Source organism: Schistocerca piceifrons, chromosome 3, assembly GCF_021461385.2.
Source record: "Schistocerca piceifrons isolate TAMUIC-IGC-003096 chromosome 3, iqSchPice1.1, whole genome shotgun sequence".
Classification (NCBI taxonomy): domain Eukaryota; kingdom Metazoa; phylum Arthropoda; class Insecta; order Orthoptera; family Acrididae; genus Schistocerca; species Schistocerca piceifrons.
This window is the reverse complement of record NC_060140.1, coordinates 386,963,648-386,976,605: the sequence shown is the minus strand read 5'-3', so window position 1 is coordinate 386,976,605 and position 12,958 is coordinate 386,963,648. Positions and strand designations below refer to the sequence as shown.

At 42.7% G+C, this 12,958-nt stretch overlaps 1 protein-coding gene across 2 annotated transcripts in view; it reads left to right on the top strand.

Moving 5' to 3' along the window:
- LOC124789323 (transmembrane protein 117-like) overlaps window positions 1-12,958 on the top strand; it is a 246,554-nt gene that overhangs the window by 107,063 nt on the left and 126,533 nt on the right. The window lies entirely within an intron of this gene.

The window sequence follows — 12,958 nt, the reverse complement described above, 5'->3', positions numbered from 1 at the left end:
TTTTTCTACGTTATCCTCATCCTTTCCTGTCAGAAAGGTCACAGTTCGTAGTAATCGACAGGAAGTCATCTAATGACAACAAGGTGATATCCGGAGTTCCCCGCAGGGGTGTTACGAGGGGGGACCCAAAAGAAACGGGATTGTTGTCGTAAAAAATTCATTGATGAATCTTTTTACAAAATTACTTCAGTCACCTTCAAAATACTCTCCATTACATGCGATGCACGTGTCAAGTCTCTTTTCCCACTGCTGGAAGCATGTTTGGAACTCTTCAAGTTTGGCCGGCCGAAGTGGCCGTGCGGTTCTAGGCGCTGCAGTCTGGAACCGCCAGACCGCTACGGTCGCAGGTTCGAATCCTGCCTCGGGCATGGATGTGTGTGATGTCCTTAGGTTAGTTAGGTTTAACTAGTTCTAAGTTCTAGCGGACTAATGACCTCAGAAGTTGAGTCCCTGGTGCTCAGAGCCATTTGAACCATTTTTTTCTTCAAGTTTGATATTGTCCAGTGCCCTTTGCGAAGCTGTTTTTACCGCCTCCACATCGTCACAACGCTTCCCTTTTAGCGTTTTTTTTTTCATTCGTGGAAATAGGAAAAAGTCGCACGGGGCTAGGTGCGGTGAATACGGAGAGTGGGGAACGACAGACCACCTCTGAGATGCCAAATAGTGGGTCACTCGTAAGGCCGTGTGTGCTGGAGCGTTGACGTGATGCAGAAACCGGTCACCTGATCGCCAGAGTTCCGGGCGTTTTCTCTTCACATCCTCTCGCAGACGCCTTAAATTGATGCAAATGGCTCTGAGCACTATGGGACTTAACTTCTGAGGTCATCAGTCCCCTAGAACTAGAACTACTTACACCTAACTAACCTAACGACATCACACACATCCAAGCCCGAGGCAGGATTCGAACCTGAGACCGTAGCGGCCGCGCGGTTCCAGACTGTAGCGCCTAGAACCGCTCGGCCACCCTGGCCGGCTGCAGACGCCTTAAAACATCCATGTAAAAGTGCTGGTTAACAGTCTGGCCAGGGGGTACGAATTCCCGATGCAAAATTCCACGGACATAAAAAAAGACAATGATCATTGTCTTCGCATTTGACTTCGCTTGCCTTGCGGTTTTTGGTCTGGGAGAGTTGGGAGTCCTCCACTGGCTTGACGCTTGCTTGGTTTCTGGGTCATACACGTAACACCAACTCTCATCCCCTGTAATGACTTTGTTCAAGAAGTTTGGATCACGTGCAGTCTCTGTTTTCAAGTCCTGACACACATTCATGCGGATGGTTTTTTGCTCCTGTGTGAGAAGGTGCGGAACAAATTTAGCAGCAACACGTCCCATGTGCAAATCCTCACTCAAAATCCGCTGGCACGAGCTCCAACTGATTCATGTCTCTGCTGAAATCTGGTCGATCGTTTGGCGACGATCCTCGTTGATCTTTTGGCGGACCTTTTCAATGTTCTCTTCATTTCACGATGATGAAGGGCGTCCAGAACGAGCTTGGTCTTCAACACACATCTCACCACGTTTAAAGCGCCCAAACCACTCGAAAACCTGTGTGCGGCTCATAGCGTCCTCCTGGAAAGCTTCCTGAAGCATTTGGTGTGTCTCCGTTGCAGTTCTTTTAAACAGAAAACAAAATTTCACACACACTCTTCGTTCTTTTAAAGTTGCCATAACGACTTCGCAGAGGTAACCCGCCAACAGTCAGAGAAACACAATACCACACTTACACGTTCAGCTCTACACTGGCGCCGTCTGCACAGCTGTTTCATGAAGGTCTCTACTAACACCATCTAACGTGACAATCGTGCACTACGTCTACGAGTGGCAGCGCCCTCTTTGAGTCCGGTTTCTTTTGGGTCCCCCCTCGTACAAACCCTCTGCTGTTCTTAACCTTAGCAATACCAAAGCGTTTTCCCTAAGGCACATTAGCAGGGTGGGGGAGGTGGGTACTTTACGCCGACCGCAAAAAGTTTTTAAAAAATTCTTTGATTGTTGTTGACCACTATTAACAACATACTTTTTACAGAGATACTGATGCGGACGACCCTGAAAATATCTTTTAGCACACTCTTATCAACATCGACGCATTTTCAATAACGTTTACTACTAACCTTTTGGTATTTTATGAGCACCACGAGAGTAATTTTAAAAGTGCGAAGTTCATTAATTTTTGTGGACTTTTACTTCCTTCTAAAGAGATGTTAACGTCTGAGTAAGGTCCTGAAACTGAAAGCTCTGAACATGACATTCGATCTGGAAAGTGACTACTAGGAATTAAATTTTTGGCTTAAGTTTAACCGAAAATTTTTAAACATTCATGGTATTTGGTAGAAGAATCCATTATAAGCAATAAACATTCTTTCCATAATTTTAAAATATGTAGTAACTGAGTACATTACGATATTTTCAAAATGGTTCAAATGGCTCTAAGCACTATGGGACTTAGCCGGCCGCGGTGGCAGAGCGGTTCTACGAACTACAGTCTGGAGCCGCGAGACCGCTACGGTCGCAGGTTCGAATCCTGCCTCGGGCATTGATGTGTGTGATGTCCTTAGGTTAGTTAGGTTTAAGTAGTTCTAAGTTTTAGGGGACTGATGACCTCCGATGTTAAGTCCCATAGTGCTCAGAGCCATTTGAACCATTTTGAACCACTATGGGACTTAACATCTGCGGTCATCAGTCCCCTAGACTTAGGACTACTTAAACCTAACTAACATAAGGGCCTCACACACATCCATGCCCGAGGCAGGATTCGAACCTGGGACCGTAGCAGCAGCGCGGTTCCAGACTGAAGCGCCTAGAACCGCTCAGCCACAACGGCCGGCACGATATTTTCAAAAGGAGGCCTTAGACTAACTGTTCACCCCCCCCCCCCCTCCCCCAACTTGGTATTGGACGGTTAACTTATATACACGATTCTGGACACAATTTGAGCCGCCTTGTTAGACTGGTTAGAAATGATGCTGTCATTTGTCGTCGAGTAAAGTGATCGGAACATCAAAATCAATTGCGAAATGATTCAGTCAAGGTATCTGTTTAGTGCCAAAAGTGCGGAGTCCTTCATATGAGAACTAAAACAATTATATTAAATTTCCTTTAAACGATAAATAACACGAATTTAAAGTACTACAAATTACCTATAGCTTACAATGTCAGATATCTTAAATTGGAACTAACATACAGAAAATACAGAGGGAAAGGCAAGCCAAACACTGCATGTTATTGGCAGAACTCCTGAAAGATGCAACAAGTCCACCAAAGAAAGTGCCTTCACTTCTGTTGTTCCCGCTCTTCTGGAATACCGCGGCGCGGTATGAACAAAAGACAAGCGTACGAAATATCAGACCAACTGCGTGATTGGACTAAAGAGTTTCTAGCAAACAGAAAACTGCATGTCATTCTCAACAGAGATAAGTCTGCAGGCGTAAAAGCAACATCGAGAGTACCCCAAGGAAGGGTTATACGAGTAGGACTATCACTTTTCACAATATATGTAAATGAGGTAATAGATAACGTCGGTAGTTCCATTAGGCTTTTCGTGGATGATGTATGTAGAGAAGTCACGACGCTGGAAAATTGTACCGACATGCAGGAAGACCCGAAGAAGTTCGACACTTGGTGCAGTGAGTGACAATTACCCTTCAATACAAACAAATGTAACCTACTGCAAATACACAGGCAGAAAGCCGCTTTCTTGTAAGATTACACAATTGGAGAATAATTACTGGGAGCAGTTACGTCCATAAAATATCTAGTAATATGCGTGTGGAGTAATCCGAAGTAGAACGACTACATAAATCAATCGCAAGTAAGGCGGATGTCAGACTGAGTTTTATGGGAAAAATCCTCAGGAAGTGCACAAAGAATCTAGACCACAAAACCTTCGTTCGACCAATACCTGAATTTTGCTCGTCAGTGTAGAATCCGCACGATAGGATTGTTAGATGAAATAGAGATCCAAAGAAGAGTAGCGCGTTTCGTTCCAGGTTCATTTTGCAAGCACCAAAGCGCCACGGAGGTGCTCACCCAACTCCAGTGGCAGGCGCTACGAGAGAGGCGCCCTGCTTCACTGTGTACTCTACTATTAGACCTTCGAGAGCACATGTTCTTAGAGGAATCATTCGAGATATTGCTTCGTCCTACGTATATCTCGCGAAAAGGCAGTGAAAATAAAATTAGAAAGATTTGAGTCCATACATAGGTTTGCGACCAATCGGTCTCCCCGAGAACCATGTTGTTGTTGTTGTTGTGGCCTTCAGTCCTGAGACTGGTGTGATGCAGCTCTCCATGCTACTCTATCCTGTGCAAGCTTCTTCATCTCCCAGTACCTACTGCAATCTACATCCTTCTGAATCTGCTTAGTGTATTCATATCTTGGTCTCCCTCTACGATTTTTACCCTCCACGCTGCCCTCCAATAATAAATTGGTGATCCCTTGATGCCTCAGAAAATGTCCTACCAACCGATCCCTTCTTCTAGTCAAGTTGTGCCACAAACTTCTCTTCTCCCCAATCCTATTCAACACCTCCTCATTAGTTATGTGATCTACCCATCTAATCTTCAGCATTCTTCTGTAGCACCACATTTCGAAAGCTTCTATTCTCTTCTTGTCTATTTATCGTCCACGTTTCACGTCCATACATCGCTACACTCCATACAAATACTTTCAGAAACGTCTTCCTGACACTTAAATCTATACTCGATGTTAACAAATTCCTCATCTTCAGAAACGCTTTCCTTCCCATTGCCAGTCTGTATTTTATATCCTCTCTACTTCGACCATCATCAGTTATTTTGCTCCCCAAATAGCAAAACTCCTTTACTACTTTAAGTGTCTCATTTCCTAATCTAATACCCTCAGCATCACCGGACTTAATTCGAATACATTCCATTATCCTCGTTTTGCTTTTGTTGATGTTCATCTTATATCATCCTTCAAGACACTACCCATTCCGTTCAACTGCTCTTCCAAGTCCTTTGCTGTCTCTGACAGAATTACAATGTCATCGGCGAACCTCAAACTTTTTATTTCTTCTCCATGGATTTTAATACCTACTCCGAATTTTTCTTTTGTTTCCTTCACTGCTTGCTCAATATACAGACTGAATAGCATCGGGGAGAGGCTACAACCCTGTCTCACTCCCTTCCCAACCACTGCTTCCCTTTCATGCCCCTCGACTCTTATAACTGCCATCTGGTTTCTGTACAAATTGTAAATAGCCTTTCGCTCCCTATATTTTACCCCTGCCACATTCAGAATTTAAAAGAGAGTATTCCAGTCAACATTGTCAAAAGCTTTCTCAAGGTCTAAAAATGCTAGAAATGTAGGTTTGCCTTTCCTTAATCTAGCTTCTAAGATAAGTCGTAGGGTCAGTATTGCCTCACGTGTTCCAATATTTCTACGGAATCCAAACTGATCTTCCCCAAGGTCGGCTTCTACTAGTTTTTCCATAGTATTTTGCAGCCGTGACTTATTAAACTGATAGTTCGGTAATTTTCACATCTGTCAACATCTGCTTTCTTTGGGATTGGAATTATTATGTTCTTCTTGAAGTATGAGGGTATTTCGGCTGTCTCATGCATCTTGCTCATCAGATGGTAGAGTTTTGTCAGGACTGGCTCTCCCAAGGCCGTCAGTAGTTCTAATGGAATGTTGTCTACTCCCGGGGCCTTGTTTCGACTCAGGTCTTTCAGTGCTCTGTCAAGCTCTTCACGCAGTATCGTATCTCCCATTTCATTTTCAACTACATCCTCTTCCATTTCCATAATATTGTCCTCAAGTACATCGCCCTTGTATAGACCCTCTATATACTCCTTCTATCTTTCTGCTTTCCCTTCTTTGCTTAGAACTGGGTTTCCATCTGAGCTCTTGATATTCATACAAATGGTTCTCTTTTCTCCAAAGTCTCTTTAATTTTCCTGTATGCAGTATCTATCTTACCCCTAGTGAGATAAGCCTCTACATCCTTACATTTATCCTCTAGCCATCCCTGCTTAGCCATTTTGCATTTCCTGTCGATCTCATTTTTGAGACGTTTGTACTCCTTTTTGCCTGCTTCATTTACTGCATTTTTATATTTTCTCCTTTCATCAATTAAATTCAATATTTCTTCTGTTATCCAAGGATTTCTATTAGCCCTCGTCTTTTTACCTACTTGATCCTCTGCTGCCTTCACTACTTCATCCCTCAAAGCCACCCATTCTTCTTCTACTGTATTTCTTTCCCCCATTCCTGCCATTTGTTCCCTTACGCTCTCCCTGAAACTCCGTACAACCTCTGGTTTAGTCAGTTAAAAAAACAAAATGTGTGTGTGTGAAATCTTATGGGACTTAACTGCTAAGGTCATCAGTCCATAAGTTTACACACTACTTAACCTAAATTATCCTAAGGACAAACACACACACCCATGCCCGAGGGAGGACTCGAACCTCCGCCGGGACCAGCCGCACAGACCATGACTGCAGCGCCTCTGACCGCTCGGCTAATCCCTCGCGGCTTTAGTCAGTTTATTCAGGTCCCATCTCCTTAAATTACCACATTCTCGCAGTTTCTTCAGTTTTAATCTACAGTTCATAACCAGTAGATTGTGGTCAGAGTCCACATCTGCCCCTGGAAATGTCTTGCAATTTAAAACCTGGATCCTGAATCTCTGTCTTACCATTTTATAATCTATCTGAAATCTATCAGTATTTCCAGGCTTCTTCCATGCATACAACCTTCTTTTGTGATTCTTGAACCAAGTGTTAGCTATGATTAAGTTGTGCTCTGTGCAAAATTCTACCAGGCGGCTTCTTCTTTCATTTCTTAGCCCCAATCCATATTCACCTACTGCGTTTCCTTCTCTCCCTTTTCCTACTACCGAATTCCAGTCACCCATGACTATTAAATTTTCGTCTCCCTTCACTATCTGAATGATTTCTTTTATTTCATCATACATTTCTTTAATTTCTTCATCATCTGCAGAGCTAGTTGGCATATAAACTTGTACTACTGTAGTAGGTGTGGCCTTCGTGTCTATCTTGGCCACAATAATGCGTTCACTATGCTGTTTGTAGTAGCTTACCCACATTCCTATTTTTTTATTCATTATTAAACCTACTTCTGCATTACCTCTATTTGACTATGTATTTATAACCCTGTATTTGCCTGACCAAAAGTCTTGTTCCTCCTACCACCGAACTTCCCTAATTCCCACTATATCTAACTTTAACCTGTCCACTTCCCTTTTTAAATTTTCTAACCTACCTGCCCGATTAAGGGATCTGACATTCCACGCTCCGATCCGTAGAACACCAGTTTTCTTTCTCCTGATAACGACGTCCTCTTGAGTAGTGCCCGAGTGGGGGACTATTTTACCTCCGGAATATTTTACCCAAGGGACGCCATCATCATTGACCATACAGTAAAGCTGCATGCTCTCTGGAAGAATTACAGCTGTAGTTTCCCCTTGCTTTCAACCGTTCGCAGTACCAGCACAGCAAGGCCGTTTTGGTTAGTGTTACAAGGCCAGATCAGTGAATCATCCAGACTGTTGCCCCTGCAACTACTGAAAAGGCTGGTGCCCCTCTTCAGGAACCACGCGTTTGTCTGGCCTCTCAACAGATACCCTTCCGTTGTGGTTGCACCTACGATACGGCTATCTGTATCGCTGAGGCACGCAAGCCTCCCCACCGAGAACCATATGCGACTGGAAAAGGAAAAGGGGGAAATGCCACTGGAACACAAAGTAGCCTCCACCAGACACCGTAAGGTGGATTGCGGAGTATGACTGTAGATGTAGGGATTCCTTATCAGATAGCACCGACGGAGGACAACGAGAAAATTCACGAAGTGCAGCTTATTTTTTTTTATTACGAAATAGAGGAGAGTGTGTCACAGATAGGATCAACGAGTTGAGATGACAGTCGTTTAAAAAAGGCGGTTTTCGTTACGGTAAATTCCAAAAAATTTTGTTGTTCTCACCTACACAGGGGGAAGTAACTATCGCTATTACTTAAAAGGAAACAGAAATCGCACAGTAAGATTTCGATGTTTATTTTTCTCAACGTGCTATTAGAGAGTGGAATGGTAGAGACATAGAAATTTGTTCTGTGAATCCTCTACAAAACATTTAAGTGTCAGTTGCGGAGTAGTAATGCAGATGTAAGAACTCTGCGTATCTCGTCAGCCAGATTATAGTTTCGACTTTTCCTCAGAAAATAAATTTTTATTCAGTCTTTATCTTTTACCAATGGGTTCAAGCTGGTGGATACAAAATCCTGAAACATGAGGCAAAACTAAATACAGCATGAGCCAGCTGTCACAGGCTACCACAGATTCGACCAGAACGAATACGTACATCGAGACGCGCTTTTAGCTAAGTTGTAGAGTGGTAAATTTTCCGAGCTAAGCAAGTAATTTTTAATGTTTCTGGCTGCCAAATTATGACCATGACTTCATTTTTTAATTTCAGATCTGAATGACCGGTTTTTTCTGGAATTTGTTTAGTCTCGATTAAGTTATAACAGTGTTTTTAATTCATTTTTTGCTATTAACCGAGTAAAAAAGCGAAATATCGATTAGCCATAGCAGCAGTACTGAAATTTTTCCTTTTTTTTCTAAGAAAAGGAGTAATTTATATTCGTAATATCTGCATTAGTTTGAAATTTCGCGTCATTATAGAAACTTAGATAAACGGTCAGTGGTATTTTAACAATAATTCCGACAGCAACGATCAACAAACACATGGCAGAAAAATTGGTACAACGTTGCAAAGACAATAATGTCCCTGACGCCGTGTGTTGCGGCGTAAGGTACGTACATACGTGCAGTGTGCAATACTTACCCCCGCGTGGTGTATGCGGTTGTTTCTCGCTGTCGTCGCCCTCGCCGTCGTCGTTGTACACCCTTTGTATTGCAGAATGCATGAACCCTAATGTGGAGATATTTTTAAGAAGTGATGTGGCAATGAAGTACCATGCTTTATTTGCTTTAAAAGATTAAGATTTGTCTGCCATTTTTATGAAATAATAAGAGGAAGAAATCGTGGTAACAGCAGTAAATTAAAAAGTTAACAACAATTCAGTTTCGTTATACAATAAAAATAAAAAGTAGCTGATCTGCCTTGTGTACATAATATGCCTTTACGTGCTTGTAACTCTTGGAAATGGACAAATTAACACGAAAAACAGAGTTCTTCAACCTCAGTTTTACACTTTAGCATTGATAAATCGTAATGGCCAAATAGTGGTATGATCCCCGACTACAACATGATTTTCGAGCAGAGTTTCAAAAAATTAGACACAATACTGGCGATTTTTTGTAGTATTCGAACACTGCTCACTTTTCGAGGAAAGCAGCGAACGGTGGACGGACTAAGGTTTCTTTTACGCGCCTATTTAATTTAATATTTTGGTTCTATGTATCTTGAAAGTGAGAGAATGAAAACTTTTGATTTCTGCGTTTATTACAGGAAATAACAGGAATTAAGCACCAAAAATCGTTTATTTCAGTAACCCGTTATTTTGAGCGATTTTAACTGTCAGGTTAAACTGGCGTGGGAAAAACGATGGAAAAAAACGATGTAACCGAAAACCGGTTGTTTCAGGGATAACGTCATCCCTACTCAAACTACTGTCCCGTCATCACGAGAAGAGGTCCGACAAAGTCTACCCTAACGTACCAAATTTAGGCAAACACGTAACTCATGTATGGTTCGAGTATTGTGTTCCCCTCGACAGGATGTGAACATCCTGAAACTTTTAACATTTTTGTCCGTACATTTTATTTTCATGAGTCTAAAGAAATAGAACATTGTGTCATTCAAAGTTTGTCTTACTACAGAACTAATTAGGCAACAAGCATGAACTTATATTACCATTAAAGATCTCCTTTACAAAGTCTAATGAACTTATGAGCACATTTAGGGAATTTAGAACTTAGAACCAAGAGGAGTAAGCAGTAATTAATTTTTAGTTCCCTGTGTAGAATTTCGCTCTTTTTTCATATTTTACACATTAAAAAATGCAAGATGCCTTCTTCAACTGCACAGTAATCGCAGCTGAAGAGGATATTAACTTTAGGAACTGTTTCGATTTAAAGTCTGCAGAAAGCTCCTTCACAGCGACATATTACCTCTTTATTAAATGAAAAACTTATTCCCTGTAAATAAGTTTTCCTTTTACATACTGAATCATTATAGCTATACTAGACTAAACCTGTGGACCATGGTGGGTGTTTTAGATAGACGAATAGGATCTAGCCGTTGTGTTGACGAGGGTGGATCGTGTAGTCATGACGGACGGCACAGCTGGGCTTGTCAGGTGACTGACATGTCACTCAACCCACACCACTCGCCATGAGTGGAGGTTGAGCGCTTATGGATTAGGGTGGCTCTCCAACGGTTTCTGTGTCAAGTCGAGTTCCTGACTTAACAGCACCCACAATAGGGCGAAAAGGAGTGCTGCACGCTACTAAGGTAGCTGTGTCTCCAGCTCAGTTACTCGTCAACGTATTTCCAAACAGATTTCTTGCTCTTTTGCTATCCCAACGGCGAATTTGTGAGTATAGGTATTATTCTGGTCGAAGAATACATTTATCCGTATTCTTGGTTAGTTACTCTTCAGTTCACAACCCATATGATCCACGAAATTTGTCACACTTCCGAATATTTTTAACGTCAGCTGTATTAGGCATGGAAATCATACCTATTGGTGAGACTTGAAAATGTGTGTTGGAATGGCATTCAAATTGGGATTTCCCGCTTATCGCGAGCGGGACGCCTTAACCCTCTCGACTATCCGTGCACTCTCCCAGGACCAACTAAAACCTCTCATATGACACGGAGTACTAATAAACATATGATCCCGTAACGGTGAAAATTAGGTGGGTAGATCATGTAACTAATGAGGAGGTACTGAACAGAATTGAGAAGGAAAGAAATTTGTGGTACAACGTGACCATAAGAAGGGATCGGTTGGTACGACACATTCCGAGACATCACGGGATGATTAGTTTAGTACTGTAGGGAAGTTGGGGGGGGGGGGGGGGGGGGCGAGCTGAGAGGTTTGCTGAAACTGCAACCATCATTCGTGAAAGCAACAGGATGTTTTGAGTGAGTTGCTCGGTCTTTAGTATGCAGATTCCATTTGTGCATTAATGCGAACGGTGAACATCTTCAGCAACAACTCATTCTTCAGTGCCGTCTCTTGGCACGCTTTCTACATCTACATTTATACTCCGCAAGCCACCCAACGGTGTGTGGCGGAGGGCACTTTACGTACCACTGTCATTACCTCCCTTTCCTGTTCCAGTCGCGTATGGTTCGCGGGAAGAACGACTGTCTGAAAGCCTCCGTGCGCGCTCTAATCTCTCTAATTTTACATTCTTGATCTCCTCGGGAGGTATAAGTAGGGGGAAGCAATATATTCGATACCTCATCCACAAACGCACCCTCCCGAAACCTGGACAGCCAGCTACACCGCGATGCAGAGCGCCTCTCTTGCAGAGTCTGCCACTTGAGTTTGTTAAACATCTCCGTAACGCTATCACGGTTTCCAAATGACCCTGTGACGAAACGCGCCGCTCTTCTTTGGATCTTCTCTATCTCCTCCGTCAACCCGATCTGGTACGGATCCCACACTGATGAGAGATACTCAAGTACAGGTCGAACGAGTGTTTTGTAAGCCACCTCCTTTGTTGATGGACTACATTTTCTAAGGACTCTCCCAATGAATCTCAACCTGGTACCCGCCTTACCAACAATTAATTTTATATGATCATTCCACTTCAAATCATTCCGCACGCATACTCCCAGATGTTTTACGGTAGTAACTGCTACCAGTGTTTGTTCCGGTATCATATAATCATACAATAAAGGATCCTTCTTTCTATGTATTCGCAATACATTACATTTGTCTATGTTAAGGGTCAGTTGCCACTCCCTGCACCAAGTGCCTATCCGCTGCAGATCTTCCTGCATTGGAAGAATAGTTGTCATTATTAGTATCGACCGCGACTGCTACGAGCTAATGGGTACCTCAGAGAAGCTGTACACGTAACATCTTACGTTTACATATTTAGTCTGTCTTTAGTGTTACGTTCGCACAAGGCCATATCAAACTACATTATCCGTACAATATCTAGTCATCGTTTGGCACAAGCTGCTTTACTCTTTATCCCATTCGTTTCACCAAGGACGTTGTCAGATGAACGTATACTGTCTAAAAATGAAATGTATTCGCAGTTGCGAATATGGACAAGCTTAAGCGCTATAACGTAATGTCGAAAATAAAAATGTGTTCAGGACTGAAACTCGAACCCGGATTTCACCCTTATCGCGAGCAGTCACCATACCATTTGGCTACCCGAGCACAGCTCGCGGCGAGACCCTAACTTCCGTATTTCGTCAACAAGCAACATGTACGAAGGAACATTGTATCGAAATTTGAAACAACACAGGCACTGAAAACCTCTCATATGACACGGAGTACTAATAAACATGTGATCCCGTAACCGTGAAAATTATGTGGGCTGATCATGTAACTAATGAGGAGGTACTGAACAGAATTGAGAAGTAAAGAAATTTGTGGTACAACCTGACTGTAAGAAGGGATCCGTTGGTAGGACACATTCCGAGACATCACGGAATGATCAGTTTAGTACTGGAGGTAAGTTTTTTTTGGGGGGGGGGGGGGGGGGAGGGGTAAAAATCATAGAGGCAGACCAAGAGATGAATACAGTAAGCAGATTCAGAAGGATGTAGGTTGCAGTAGGTACTCGGAGATGAAGAGGCTTGCACAGGACAGATTGGCATGGAGAGCTGCATCAAACCAGTCTTCGGACTGAAGACCACAGCAACAAAAACGTCGGAAGTAACAATCTGCTGCCTTTCTACCCATTCTCCTTCGGAGTAGGCTTCAACGATTCTAGACACGACTCTGAGATATTTCTCTCAGATCATTGAATGATCTGGAACCCTT